Source organism: Varanus komodoensis, unplaced genomic scaffold (genome assembly GCF_004798865.1).
Source record: "Varanus komodoensis strain SLA01 unplaced genomic scaffold, ASM479886v1 scaffold24, whole genome shotgun sequence".
NCBI classification, from domain to species: domain Eukaryota; kingdom Metazoa; phylum Chordata; class Lepidosauria; order Squamata; family Varanidae; genus Varanus; species Varanus komodoensis.
In genome coordinates, this window is record NW_025335641.1 from 2,217,900 (window position 1) to 2,232,244 (window position 14,345).

Consider the following 14,345-nt stretch of genomic DNA (forward strand, 5'->3'; position numbering starts at 1 on the left):
CGTATATAACCCAAGTAAGGACAACTCCTTATTAAAGAAGCCAGCAGGTGTTCTACTCTCTGAAACATACTAAATAAAGAACTCTAACTGATTGTGTTGGCTATACGCTCTGGGGAAGGAAAATAGAAATTAAATAATGAAGACAGAAACTTTTCAACAGAAGTACTTCAGTATAAGTGCAAAAAAAAAAAAAAAAAAGGAAGTGGAAACTTCAGTAACAACTTTTGTCATGCTGCTTGTTAGGTGGATTCTCTCCCCTCCCCTTACTGGGAAAAGATTGAAAAAGGCATGGAGAACCATGGTTTAACTTTGACCACAGAACTTGCTCAACCTCAAATACGCAGACCACAATCCTTTTTACCCAGTGTTGCACAGTGTAGATCATGGGTCCTCAAACTAACATGCCCTTTTAACTGGCCTGCCCCACAGGTTTTGCACTTGCTGGACACGTGTGAGGCTTGCTCAGAAGGTTGTCATTTTGGAAATGCTTGGAGAAAACGATCTCCTCATGAGCAAGTCAGCGCCTTGCTTAGTGGCAGCTTGCTCATGGGGAGATTGTATTGGACTCGATTGGAGAAAATGATCTCCTCGCAAGCAAGCCGGCACCTCGCTGTGCTCGCGCCCGGTGGTGGCTTGCTCGCAAGGAGGTTGTCTTGGACTCGCTTGGAAACTATCTCCTCGTGAGCAAGCCAGTGCCTCACTCTGCACGCCCCCTGTCTCTGCCTCACCTTTTGTGCGCACATGTGCGCATGCCTCCCCCACCCTCCCCACAGCGGCCCACACCTCCCCGCCAGCACCAATTTGGTGGCCCGTGGCCACCGCTGGCACCTGTCAACTGGCCCCTTTTAAAAAGTTTGAGGACCCCTGGTGTAGATGCTGTGACCTACAACACTCTTCAGCCTCATCCAGCATGACAAGAGCTGTGGCCCAAAATATCTGGAGGACATCATGCCAGAGAGGGCACTATAAGTATTCTTAGGTGTGACTAGAACTCCTTAATAATAATGGGATGGGAATGGCAGAGGACAACTGTCTAACAGAAGGAACACTGTCTAAAACATGCAACCCCTAGGGCTGTACAAATCTTTAATGGCTGGAGCTAAGTCCAGTCTGAAAATTAAAGTGCTATGGTTTCATTTTAGTTTATGTTAGCAAACAGTAATGCATGTGTTCAGTGACATTCCAGTTCACTGGATTCATTTTGTCCTATACCTGAGGAATGAGGTAGACTGAAAAAAAAAAATCTAAATAAATGTCACTCAGCTGGTAAAGGGCATAAAATGAGTTTCACCCAGCTTGATTTACAATTTGGTTAAGTGGAAATATGTAGATATAAGCTGATTTGCCCGTTCCATTAAGCTGATTTAGTCAGCTTAACTTACTTACGGTTAGGGTAGTTCTTTAGCTAGTGTATATTACAACAACAACAAAAGAGAAAGGACCTCAGATCTCCAGCCTAATTCACACTATTTTAACCATAGTCTAATTGTACATGATCCTCTTTTTATAAGTGAGACTTTATTAATAATTTTACATTATATATATTTTTAAACAGCTAAGTTCAAATGTTAAGTGCAATTTTGCTCTTCCATCTCATTCTTAATTGTTGAGCAATGACATAAAAATGTTTCAAAACAGACTTCTATATAATCGTGTAGTGTATCGATGTCCCGTTTTTATTAGAAATGTGCTTTCTGTCTCTATTTGAAGATAATTGACAGTTAACATCAAATACCTCATGAAAAGCTTCCCTTGCCTTGTTAAAGCAGAGTTTTATGAGGCCAAACCCAGCTTCCTCTGAAGCTTGTAGAATGATTCCTGTTAACTTCAATAGGAGCAGGATTGAGCCACAGGGCTTATTGGAAAATAAATTATGTAAATTGTAGCCACATTAATAATAAACCTCTTTAAGATAAAATGCAACTCAGCATGCTCACAATGAAGTCAATAATATGGTGCCAACAGCATTTTATTCTCTGTTAAGACTCATGAATATTAACAGGAAGCAGTATGAAAAAATTACTTCTATTGTTGTTCATATAGTACTTTCCTTGAGCAACAAACTTGTAAAAATCTGCAAGGGTTATTTCTTTCTCATTTTATAGACTGTGAAACTGAGGCCAGGGATTCTCTATCCCTGTTCTAGACCATGCAATAATAATAAAACCAAGACCTTCCAAGGCATTTTGTTGCTCAAAGCAAAGGACAAATTGGCATTCTCTAACATTGCATGTACAGCTGTTTGGATGGACTGACAGTTGAGCCATACTCTGAACTTGGCAATGGGCCAATTTCACTGCACCTAGGGGCAGCAGGATAGTTTTGGGAGAGCACGGCAAATGACATGCCACTTGTAGCCCTGTCTTCTAAAGTTTAACTGCCATTTCCACCCCTTATTTGCCACTTAAGGCAACCAGCTGAGTTCTCCTAATGACAGGCCTGTCATATGTCACAGTCCAAGCCATTCAATGGCTTCGATTAAATGCCTTTGATTTAATAGGATTTAAATACATGCACTAGATTATGACCTAAAACTCTACTTCAGCAAGGTCTTATGTCAGGATGGGACTATATAGAAGACTATAAAGTTACTCAGATAGGGTAAAAAATTTGCCACCAGGGAATGCATTGGCAAAGCATTAATTGACATAGACCTTTTTCACTTAAACTTAATGTACATTGTAGATTGCACTTCTAGTATTTTGATTTCCCGGTTTACTTCTGTTTATTCATTCATTCATTTCATCTTTATACTGCCCAATGGAGAGGTTTCTCTGGGTAGTTAACAAAAGTTAAAAACCCACAAACAAGAACAATAATTAACATAAGAGAATAAAATCACACCAACTGAATCTGCACAGAGGTACAGCAGCACTACAGGGTAAAATGCGATACTAAAACTAAAGTTAAAAAGTCAACTGTTAAATACTGGGACAATTAAGAGTTTCACCTGGTGCCAAAAAGAATACATGCACACCTCTTTCAGGAGGTCGTTCCACAGGCATGCTGCCACAAATGAAAAGGCCCTTCTACTGGTAGCCACCCATCTTACTTCCCTTAGAAGAACTCCTGGAGAAGGACTCCTGAAGATGACCTCAGGATCTCAATAGGTACATATAGGAAGAAGCAAGATACAAACACTCAAGACCCACACTTAAGTGAACAGTAACTCTAGAGCATGGGTCCTCAAACTACGGCCCGCCATGCTCATTTATCCGGCCCGGCTGAGAGCTTTTGGACTCCGAGCAAGTCCAAAAGCTCTGAGCCAGGGCAGGCGTTCTCTGAAATTGAGCAGAGCCAGTGCATGCACCAAAGTATAACAACTCAACTGTATGTGCACCGGCTCTCCCCCCTGCCCCCATTGCACGCATATATAGAGCAGGAATATGGAGCAGGAAACAGGAGAGGAGGGCAGAAGAGAGAGAGAGAGAGAGAGAGACGAAGATGCTAAAAAGGGATTGAAGGTAAGAAAAATATAACTTTTTAAATCCATTTTAAAGTATGTGAGCCATGTCCCTGAGCTGCGGGCCTAGCCGCAGCTGCCTCGCCCAGCCCAGGGGCAGAGGCTCCATGGCTGCCACAGCTTGCCCAGAGAAGGCTGTGGCTCTCACGTCTCTGCTGCAGCCTTCTCTGGGCAAGCCGCGGCTGCTGTTGAATGACTGTCCCCAGGCTCAGCCAGGTGGCCACCATCCGTCTTCCCCCCATGGCGGGGAGAAGTGGGAGGCACCTCTCTCGGCCAGCTGTGGCCCCATCCCTCACCTTGGAAAGAAGCCCTTACCTCCCTCCCTGCAGCCCTCTCCCGGCTGGGGGAGCTGCCCCGCCCTCACCTCTCCGGCCTCCTGCTCCTGCTCCTTCGAAACTGGGGCAGTGGTGAGGACTATCATTTCCATCATGCCCAACCAGCATGGCTAATGGAAGTTGTAGTCCAACTCATCTGGACAGTACTAGTTTTGGCAAGTTGCACTTACAATATGGTAGTCATTAGCTCTGCATCCAAATTCAGCCATTGTGTATTGTGGGAATTGTTCTGGGATGACTTGCTTCAAATAGTAAGAGTGGCATTGACAGTATTTATCCTTTGTATTTTTGCTTCATTCTTTGTAAATGCCAGTGGCAGTCGTCAGCTGCATTATGCAAAATACTGTATTTAGTGCCTTGGTTGTGTTGTAGCTATGTCCCTTGAATATGGACATGCTCTTAGCCACCTCATCTTGGGCTTCTGCTGCACCCCAAGGAAGTGGAGCAAACATTAAAAATTAATTTTTAAATTAATTTTTAATTAATTTTAATGTGCAATTTGTATAGGAATTCGTTCATTTTTTTTCAACTATAGTCCGGCTCTGCAACATTCTGAGGGACAGTGAACTGATCCCCTGTTTAAAAAGTTTGAGGACTCCTGCTCTAGAGACTATATATTCCTATAGACCATAGCCACCCCCACTCCCTGGCCCTTGAGTAGATGCTGGTGCTGTACTGAGTACCCAGGGGGACACAGCTGAGAGAGAGTAACCCCCCTCAGCTCAGGATTCAGTAGTGCAAGCCAGGTCAGCCCCCTCATCTACAATCAAGTCTTATTGATGAGGGACATCTTACTGTGGACTGACCTGGCATTTAGTAGCAGCACCAAACCCAAGGGCAACCTGGTAAGGCTGCCAGGAATTTTCCAGTTGGGGGAAGAACCAGAAGAGGGGATGGCTGTGAGGTAACTAGCTTCTCAACTGGCTTGTTGATCCCACAAAGCCATACTTTCTATACTGGAATAGGCTCATCAAGTGTAGGTAGAATAATGAATTGCTGAAAAGTACATGTAATTTTTTTCCTGTATTGGTTTGGGGATGCAGAAAATTGCATTAATTTTATTTATTAGTTTGTTTAATGAATATTTAGCCCACCCTTCCAATTACTTATCTAAGGTGGCTTAAATTAAAGATATTTCAGATATTTGCCAAGAGTAACAAGGGTTCGTCTTTGTGGTCTCTGTGCATCACACATATGGGCTCACTCTGTGCACATGCATGGAGCTCACTCAGGAAGATTCCAATGCTGATTAATGATTATTCAGCAGGACCCCAACTCTAGTGTGTGGGGAGCGGCTCCCACCACGATGTCAGTTCTTCTTCAACCACCATCATGAGCACATCAGGAAGCTCTTCCTCTCCTTATTTACCTTAAGATGTTGCCTCTTCAGCCATCTCAGATTCTCTCACTTCTTGCTTCTCCATTTTTTTCTCTACTTCTACCAAAACCAAAACACCCCCCAGTGTTATTTTTCCCACTCTCCCTGCTTTACCCAGCTCCCTCAAGCTTGCCTTCCTACCTCCCATTTGAGAGAATGGCGCTCAAGGATCTACTCTTGACTGTGCAAAAAGCAACAGTAGATTTGTGCCTACAGATGGCCACTCCCCATGCTTTCTTTTTTGGCCTGGGAGACACTTACCTTGTTGACTCCTGCCACCACTGCCAGGCATTTATGAAACAGACCAGGAAAAAGCAAGGCGATCGCCTTAAAGCCGACTGCCATGGCCAGATATCTCTTCATGCTGTGAGACAGGGTGGCCTCACTGTGCCCATCCCTTCCTAAAGAAGCCCAAGACCTGACCAATAAGATCAGCACTGAGGCTACTCATTTTAACAGGAGATCCATACTGCCAGGCATTGGTACCAGGAACATGGAAAGAGCAATAGGTCTCCATTGCTTCACCTCCAAACTGTCTATGGCAGCAAAAGCCAGAATTGATTATGTGCCTTTCCACAGTGCTGGCCTATTCAATGAAGGGACAGACGACTGCATGGACTCCATTCAAAAGACTAGAAATACTGTTCACCATGTGGGATTCACTCAGACCCTGTACCCTTACCAACTTTGCCATCAGAACTTAGGCATTCTGGGTTCTAGGCATTGACCACTTCTCAGGCAGACTACCCAACTGTACTCAGCCTTTTGGCCCTGGCCTCTTGGCAGAGCAGCAGAGGCACCGGCTGGGAGAGAGGCTGAGTGGCCAGGGGACTGGCGAAGGCAAGGGAGGAGCAGGGCAGGAAAGCAGAGGGCCAGGAGCAGCGGAGAGGAAGGGGGCGGGGCCAGAGAGGCTAGAGGGGCCAGGAGGAAGCGGACAGGCGGGGCTCCCGGCCTGAGGGACTGATAAGCGTCGTCCCTTCTCTGCGTCCCTTAGTTGTGGCCCGGGCTGTCCAGGGACTCCCTTCCCTAGGACGCAGAGGTGGGGTTTTTTTGTTTGCTTTTCTTGCTTTGTTTTCCTTTCCTTCTTTCTTTCCTTCTTTGTTTGTTTGTTTTTTTGGTGCTGTGCTTTGCTTTGTTTTTCCTCCAATTTAAATTTAAGTTTATTTTATAAATTTAAGTTTATTTTATCCGTGTGTGTGTGTGTGTGCGCACGCGCGCACGCGAGTGGGTTTTTCTTTGGGAGAACTGGACGAGTGAGAGGAACTGCAGGACTAACAAGGCAGGGGACCAAGGTAGGGTCTCAGAAGAGTTCCCAATGGCAGACCAGGAGATGGCCTTGGCGGGAGTCACGGGTGTTGCTGTCCGCTGCGACAGCTGCAACATGTTTGCCCTTCTCCCCCAGGAGAGGCAGGGATACACTTGCCCTCGGTGCAAGATGGTGACCCTGCTAGAAGAGGAGGTGAGGTGCCTGAGGGCTGACAGAGCTCTCCAGGCCCACCGGGAGCAGCCCCCCTCTGGACAGAGGGTTGAGGGAGAGGCCACGGGAGGAGCAGCTGCGGAGACATGGAGGTATGTCACCCACAGGAGGAGGAGGCCAGCATGGCCTCCTCCTTCTCCTGGCACCAATCCGGAGCAGGGAAACAGGTTCTCTCCACTTGGGGAGGCTGGGGCTGATGAGGCCTCGGGGGACCAGCAGGACCCTCAGCCCGGGATGACAAGCTGCAAGGGGGCTGCTGCAGGAGAGGTGAGGGCCAGGGCACGGCCGCCCACCACCATCAGGAAGACACGGCGGCGGGTAATTGTTGTTGGGGACTACCTGCTGTGGGGCATTGAAGCGGCAGTGTGCTGCCCCAACCTGGAGACAATGGAGGTATGCTGCCTGCCGGGCACAAGGACAGAGACATGTGAAGGACAGAGTGGAGCGTCTTGTTCGCTCCGGGGGTCACCAGCCACTCCTGGTGATCCATGTGGGCACAAATGATGTGGCCAGGCAGGGTGTGGTTGGGATCACCAGGGACTTTGAGGTCTTGGGGAAGAAACTCAAGGAGCTAAAGGCCCAAGTAGCCTTCTCGTCAGGCTTACCAGTCCAGAAATTTGGGCCAGGAAGGGACAAGAGGGTCTCCGAGGTGAACGACTGGCTTAGGGTGTGGTGCCAGAAGGAACGCTTTGGGTTCCTCGACCACGGCACTCGGTTTCTTGCCAATGCAATTCTGGCAAGGGACGGGTTACACCTCACGAGGATGGGGGAAAGGTCCTTTGGAGATGCTCTAGCGAGCTTCGTCCAGAAGACTTTAAACTGAGCTGGGGGTGGGGGGGTTCAGGCCCCCCAGTAACGTGTCTGCACTGGACAAGTGTGGGGGGAGGATCAGGGCTCTGGGAGCAGGGTTTTAGAGGTACTGCAGGGACTGACAGGTCTCCTACAGAGAGGGGCCAGGTATCAGGGAGGATGGGAGGAAGGAGGAGGCTGGGAACTCCAAGGAAAGGAAGCGGTGGGAAGGAGTTGAGGTGCATGTACACCAATGCTAGGAGCATGGGTAATAAGCAGGAAGAGCTTGAAGCTCTCCTGGGAATAGGAAGGTATGATCTGGTGGGAATCACAGAAACTTGGTAGGATGAAAGACAAGTCTGGGATGTGAATATAGAAGGGTATCACCTTTTTAGAAAGGACAGGTAGGGAAAGAGGGGTGGGGGCGTGGCTTTATACGTCAGGGAAGGGATAGGATGCAGTGAGATAGAATGCAGCACAGATGAAGATTCGGTAGAGGCAGTCTGGGTGAAACTTAGGGGTTTTGACAGGGAAAGAGACCTGACAGTGGGGGTATGTTATCGCCCTCCAGGTCAACTTGAGACCCTGGATGATGTCCTGACAGGCCAGATTCTAAGGATATCTCAGGGGAGAGACACAGTAATTATGGGAGATTTCAGTCTCCCAGATATTACTTGGGAGACTCACTCAGTGGTGACAGCCAGGTCACATTGCTTCCTAGAAGCTATAGAGGGAGGGCTTTTCACACAGAGGGTCTGAGAGGCGACGAGCGGGGGAAACATCCTTGACTTGGTCTTGATCAATAGGGAGGAGCTGATAGATGAAGTACAGATTAGGGGAGCTCTGGATGAGAGTGATCACTCCATCCTTTGCTTTGAGATCAGGGTACTGGGGACGTGCAGCAGGTCGTTCACTAGAAGCCTGGACTTCAAGAGGGCCAACTTTGGCCAACTGAAGGCCAGACTGGGGAAAGCCTCCTGGGATAGGTTACTGGAAGGTAAGCGAGTTGAGGAGGGGTGGATAGCACTCAAAAGGGAGGTTTTGGAGGCGCAAGCCTTGACGATACCTCTAGTCAGTAAGGTGGGGAGTCGGAGGAGAGTGCCACCATGGATGTGGAAGGAGGTGGTTAGAAGGATTAGACAAAAGAGGAACCTCTGTAGGAAATGGGTATTGGGGCAAATAGACAAAAGGGTACACCGGGAGGAGGAGGCCCGTTGCAGAAGGATTCTTCGCAAGGCTACAGCTTGATTACGAGCTGAGACTTGCCAAGAATATCAAGAGCAACAAAAAGGGCTTCTTTCAGCATGTAAATAGGAAGAGGAAGGGGAGACAAGTGGTGGGACCACTAAATAAGGAAGAAGGAGATCCAGTGACTGATATGAGGGAACAGGCACAGATGCTAAATGACTATTTTGCCTCTGTGTTCTCCCCAAAGCAGGACGGGGGATATCCACATAGGAGATTAGATGAGGCTGGGGACTTAGGGGCACAGATTAGAGTTGAGGGGCTCCTCAGGGCACTGGGCATTACAAAGGCACCAGGCCCTGACGGGTTACACCCAAGAGTACTTAGTTGGCAGGGGTTCTCTCACGCCTGCTGGCCTCCATTTTTGAGGCCTCGTGGAGAACGGGTGAAGTTCCAGAGTACTGGAGGGTGGCATCAGTGGTCCCAATTTTCAAAAAGGGTAGTAGAAGGGACATGGGGAATTATAGACCTTTTAGCCTTACTTCCATCGTAGGAAAAACAATGGAAAGGCTCATAATAGAGAGAGATCTAGTGATGCTAGATAGGGAAGGGAGGCTGACAGCCACACAACACGGCTTCCGCAAAAACAGGTCCTGCCAGATAAACCTTGTGGAATTCTATCACAAGGTTTCGAGAAGGCTAGATGGAGGGGATGCAGTGGATGTGGTATACCTGGATTTCAGTAAGGCCTTTGACAAAGTGCCCCATGATATCCTGGTGGAGAAACTGAGGAGTTTTGGGATACACCAAAGCACTGTCCGGTGGATTAGGGCATGGTTGACTGAACGGAAGCAGAAGGTAACCATTAGTGGGGAATCATCGGGATGGCGGCCAGTGACAAGTGGGCTCCCCCAGGGCTCTGTCCTGGGGTCAATCCTGTTTAATCTTTTCATTAATGAAATGGAAGAAGGGGTGAAGAGTTTGCAGATGACACTAAAACTGGAGCAGTGGCCACAACTGAGGAGCAGGTACTCCAGATCCAAAAGGATCTGGACAGACTATAGAAGTGGGCAGGAGACAACAGGATGGCATTCAATGTGGATAAGTGCAAGGTCTTGCACTTGGGGCATAGGAATAGCTGTCATAAGTACAGGTTAGGTGACAAGTGGCTGGAGAGCAGCACTTGTGAAAGGGACCTCAGGGTGCTGGTTGACTGGAGGCTAAACATGAGTCAGCAGTGTGATGCGGTGGTCAAGAGGGCGAATGCCACCCTTGGTTGCATAGCCAGAAGTGTGGCTTCTAGATCAAGAGAGGTATTACTACCACTCTATATGACTCTGGTGTGCCCACAACTGGAGTATTGTGCTCAGTTTTGGGCCCCTCATTACAGAAAGGATATAGCCAGGTTAGAGTCAATGCAGTGTAGGTTCACAAGGTTGGTGACCGGTTTGCAGGGGATGGGGTATGAGGCGAGACTGAGAGAACTGGGTCTCTTCAGCCTGGAGAAGAGGAGACTCAGAGGGGATGGTGACTTCCCGCCTAGACTTCTGTAACGCGCTTTACGTGGGGCTTCCCCTGAAGACAGTCCGAACACTTCAATTGGTGCAAAATAGAGCTGCCAGGTTGCTGACGGGGACGGGGCGTTATGCTCACATGACTCCAGTCCTCCATCAGCTTCACTGGCTTCCCATTGAAGCCCGGGCCCAATTCAAGGTGTTGATTATGACCTACAAAGCCCTAAACGGCTTGGGTCCTGGCTACCTGCACGAGCGCTTACGTCCGTATATGCCCGACCGCCCTTTGAGATCTGCGGGAGAGTCCCTTCTCCGGGAACCCTCCATGAAAGAAATTAGGAGAGTAAGTACCCGGAGGAGGGCTTTCTCTGCGGTGGCGCCCAACCTATGGAATTCACTCCCCAAAGAGGTCCGCCTGGCACCGTCGTTACTGGTTTTTCGGCGCCAGGTAAAGACCTTTTTATTTAAACATCATTTCAATTGTTAAAACATATGATCTGGCCTGGGCAACTTCTTCTTCCTTCTCTTTCTCCTCCTATATTTTTATTTTATACTGATAATTTTAATTTTGTATTTGTAAATCAATGTATTTTTTGTATTGTTATATTTAATGGTAATTTATTATGTACTATTGTATTTCAATGTATTTTATCATGTTGTAAGCCGCCCCGAGGTTTCGGCAAGGGGCGGCATAGAAATGTTATTATAATAATAATAATAATAATAATAATAATAATAATAATATGTTGGCGACATACAGGTATGCGAGGGGATGTTACATGGAGATGGGTAGAGACCTGTTCTCCCCTGCAGAGGAAGGCAGGATGTGCTCCAACAGAGCAAAGCTCAGGGAGCCAAGGTTCCATTTGAATGCCAGGAAGCATTTCCTGACAGTTAGGACCCCGAGGATGTGGAATGGGCTTCCACGAGAGGTCGTTAAGGCCCCATCGGTGCGGGTGTTCAAGGATAGGCTGGATGTGCACATGGTGGGCATGTCATGAGCAGAGCCTGCTGGTGCCGGAGGTCAGACTAGATGGCCTGGGAGGCCCCTTCTGACTCGCTCTGTTTCTATGTTTCTATGTATGGCTTGCCCATCAGGGCCACTGCCACCAGAATGAACTCAGAAGACACCCATGACTCCTTTTATGTACTCCTTTCATGGGTACTATCCATCATCATCCACACATACTGAATCAAGCTCAAGAATCTCCCACCCCTCAATACTATAAAGAGGAACACCTCTTCTGAAACCCTCCTTGTCATAATCACTTCTCTATTCCAAAAAGGAGCCATAAAACAGCTCCTGCAATGCCTGGTTTCTATTGTAGGTATTTTCCAGTCTCAAGGAAGGATGGAGACCTTCACTCCATCCTTGCTTTCAGAGGGATCAACTGTTTTATCAAGTCCAAATGCTTCCAAATGGACTCACTCCAAATCCTCTTACTGCTCCTGCAGAAAGATGTCTGGTTCACTACAGTGGGCATTAAAGTTGCATATTTTCATATTTCAATCACAGAGCCATACAGGCATTTCCTCCACTTTCGAGTTGGAGATGAACTCTTTCAATTCACTGTCCTTCTCTTTAGCCTAGTGATGGGTCCATGAGTATCATGTTGTAAGCCGCCCCGAGGTTTCGGCAAGGGGCGGCATAGAAATGTTATAATAATAATTATTATTATTATTCACAAAGTGCATGGGTGTCATTTGTGCCCACCTCTGTCTCAACAGGGTGCCTTTTATACCTCTATTTAGACAATGGGCTTATCATCTCCCTATCCTGATAGGCCTGTATGAGCTATTGATTTCACCTGCACCTAACTTGTTAAATTTGGCTTGTAAATATACCCAACTAAATCCTGTGCCTCCTCTACACAGCCCATCCATTTTATTGGGACACATCTGATCTCAAGGACATTTGTCCACAAGGACATTTCCATCAGCTGACAGACTGTCCATCCTCACCAGGGAGATTGACAGCCCTATACAAGATGATACCACCACTGCCACCAGGATCCAAGGGTGCTTGACCTCATGGCCTCCTCAGTTGCTGAGCTGCCACTACCCTGGTTGCATATGTGACCACTCCAACTCTCATTCCTTACCTCCTTTGATACCAGAACCAAGTCCCACACAACCAGGCTTCAGACCCTACCTCAGTTTCAACAGGACCTCAAGTGGTCCTCAAGTGTGACAAGGCCAATACTGCAGAAAAGATCTGTTGAGATCAAACACTTTGTTTATATATATTTATATATATTATACCTTGGTGGCCCAGACAACCTTGGTTGCCTCATCTCCTTGACCTTTCCAATGAAACCTACAAATGTCTCCCTCTCCAACCTGACATCATTTCTTGGGATTGAGGGAAGGTTCTCCACCCAGACGTTCATAACCTCCACCTCCCAGCATGGAGGATCCAACCAGACCTAGTACATTAACTGATTTATCTCCAGAACTCCAGCAAACATTCAACAACTCTCAAAAACCTACCACTCAATGGTCATACAGCTCAAAATAGGCAGCCTTCTCTGACTTTGCAGCTGAACACGACTTCAAACCAGAAACCTCCTCTGCCCTACAGGTACTCCTGTTCCTCAACAGGAATCTACCAATGTCTATGCAGCCACTGTTTCTGCTTGCCACACTCCAAGGCCATTCTGTTTTTTCCCACCGTCCAGTCCAACAGTTCATCAAAGGCTTTGGTAATCTTGCCCCACTAATTTGGCAACCCATACCTGCCCAGAGCCTCTCTGTGGTTCCTCACTCGCTTACAAAAAAGCCATTCAAACCCATGGCTTCCACAGACCTCTATCTCATCTCTTGGAAGACATCTCTTGTGACTTGATTGAACACCTCAACCTTTATATGTATGCCATTATTGCCTAGACATCTGAGCCAGAGCAGACTGTGCCTTTGGCAGGGCCATACTTTTGAACAACACCACTCTTCTCCATGAGGTAAGTTTGCCAGTTGTCCATAGATGTGATGCACAGAGACCATGAAGAAAAAAGTCAGATTGCCTACTGAAACTGTTGTTCTTCGAGTAATCATCTGTGCATTCACAAAAACCCACCCACTATCCCCACAAGTTTAATATCCTATGACATGGAATTGGGATATGGATTCCTGAAGGCCCTGGGGGAGTTTCCGGCTGACAAGACTGGTGCTCCTGTCGAGGCTTTGGTCGAACTGTGGAACAGGGAGATGACCAGGGCTGTGGACACGATCGCTCCTAAGCGTCCTCTCCCACCGGGCAGAGCCCGCTCTTCCCCTTGGTATACACCTGAATTGCGGGCGATGAAGCAGGTTGGGAGACGGCTAGAGCATAGGTGGAGGAAATCACGGGATGAATCTGACCGAACATACTTGAAAGCCCACTATCAGGCCTATGCTGTGGCGGTGAAGGCGGCGAAAAAGAAGATTTTTCCGCTTCAATTGCCTCCTCACAATGCCGTCCGGCGGAGCTTTTTCGAGTGGTGCAAGGCCTGGTTCGCCCGGGTCCCAAGGAAGATCCGGTTCCACCCTCAAAGGCCCGCTGTGACGACTTTGCCAGGCATTTCAGGGAGAAAATCGCTCAGATTAGTCACGAGCTGGACTTCACTAATGAATCAGAGGTTTCTGGGGAGACGCCAATGCGGCCGTTTGGTCCAGAATTATTGGACGAATTTCAGTTATTGCTGCCCGATGATGTGGACAAGGTGCTTGGACGAGTACGTCCCACCACTTGCCTATTGGACCCTTGCCCGTCTTGGTTATTAAATAATTCCAAGCATGGGGTTGGGACCTGGATCTTGGAAGTGGTTAACGCTTCTCTGAGGGAGGGTCGGGTGCCTGCCCCTTTAAAGGAGGCGGTAGTCCGACTGGTCCTGAAGAAAGTGTCACTGGATCCCGTTTCTGGGCAAGGTGTTAGAGCGGCTGGTGGCGGGACAACTCCAAGCACTCTTGGATGAAACTGATTATCTGGACCCATTTCAGTCCGGCTTCAGACATAGGTACGGTACTGAATCTGCCTTGGTCGCCCTGTACGATGACCTGTGCAGGGAGAAGGACAGGGGGAGTGCGCCCCTGTTGGTTCTTCTGGACCTCTCAGTGGCTTTCGATACCATCGACCATGGTATCCTTCTGGATAGGCTAGCGGGATTGGGAGTCGGAGGCACTGCTTTGCAGTGGTTCCGGTCCTATCTCAACGGCCGATTCCAGAAGG

General features: G+C 47.9%; 1 protein-coding gene across 9 annotated transcripts in view; it reads left to right on the forward strand.

The window, feature by feature from the left end:
• Positions 1-14,345, forward strand: part of ADGRL2 (adhesion G protein-coupled receptor L2) — a 425,162-nt gene that overhangs the window by 152,772 nt on the left and 258,045 nt on the right. The window contains exon 1 of one of the 9 annotated variants that reach the window (XM_044432476.1): positions 12,592-13,098. The exons of the other annotated variants lie outside the window; for them this stretch is intronic. The gene's annotated coding sequence lies outside the window, so the exon portion shown is untranslated. Of the gene's footprint in view, positions 1-12,591; positions 13,099-14,345 lie in introns of those variants that run through there. 9 annotated transcript variants of the gene reach the window in all.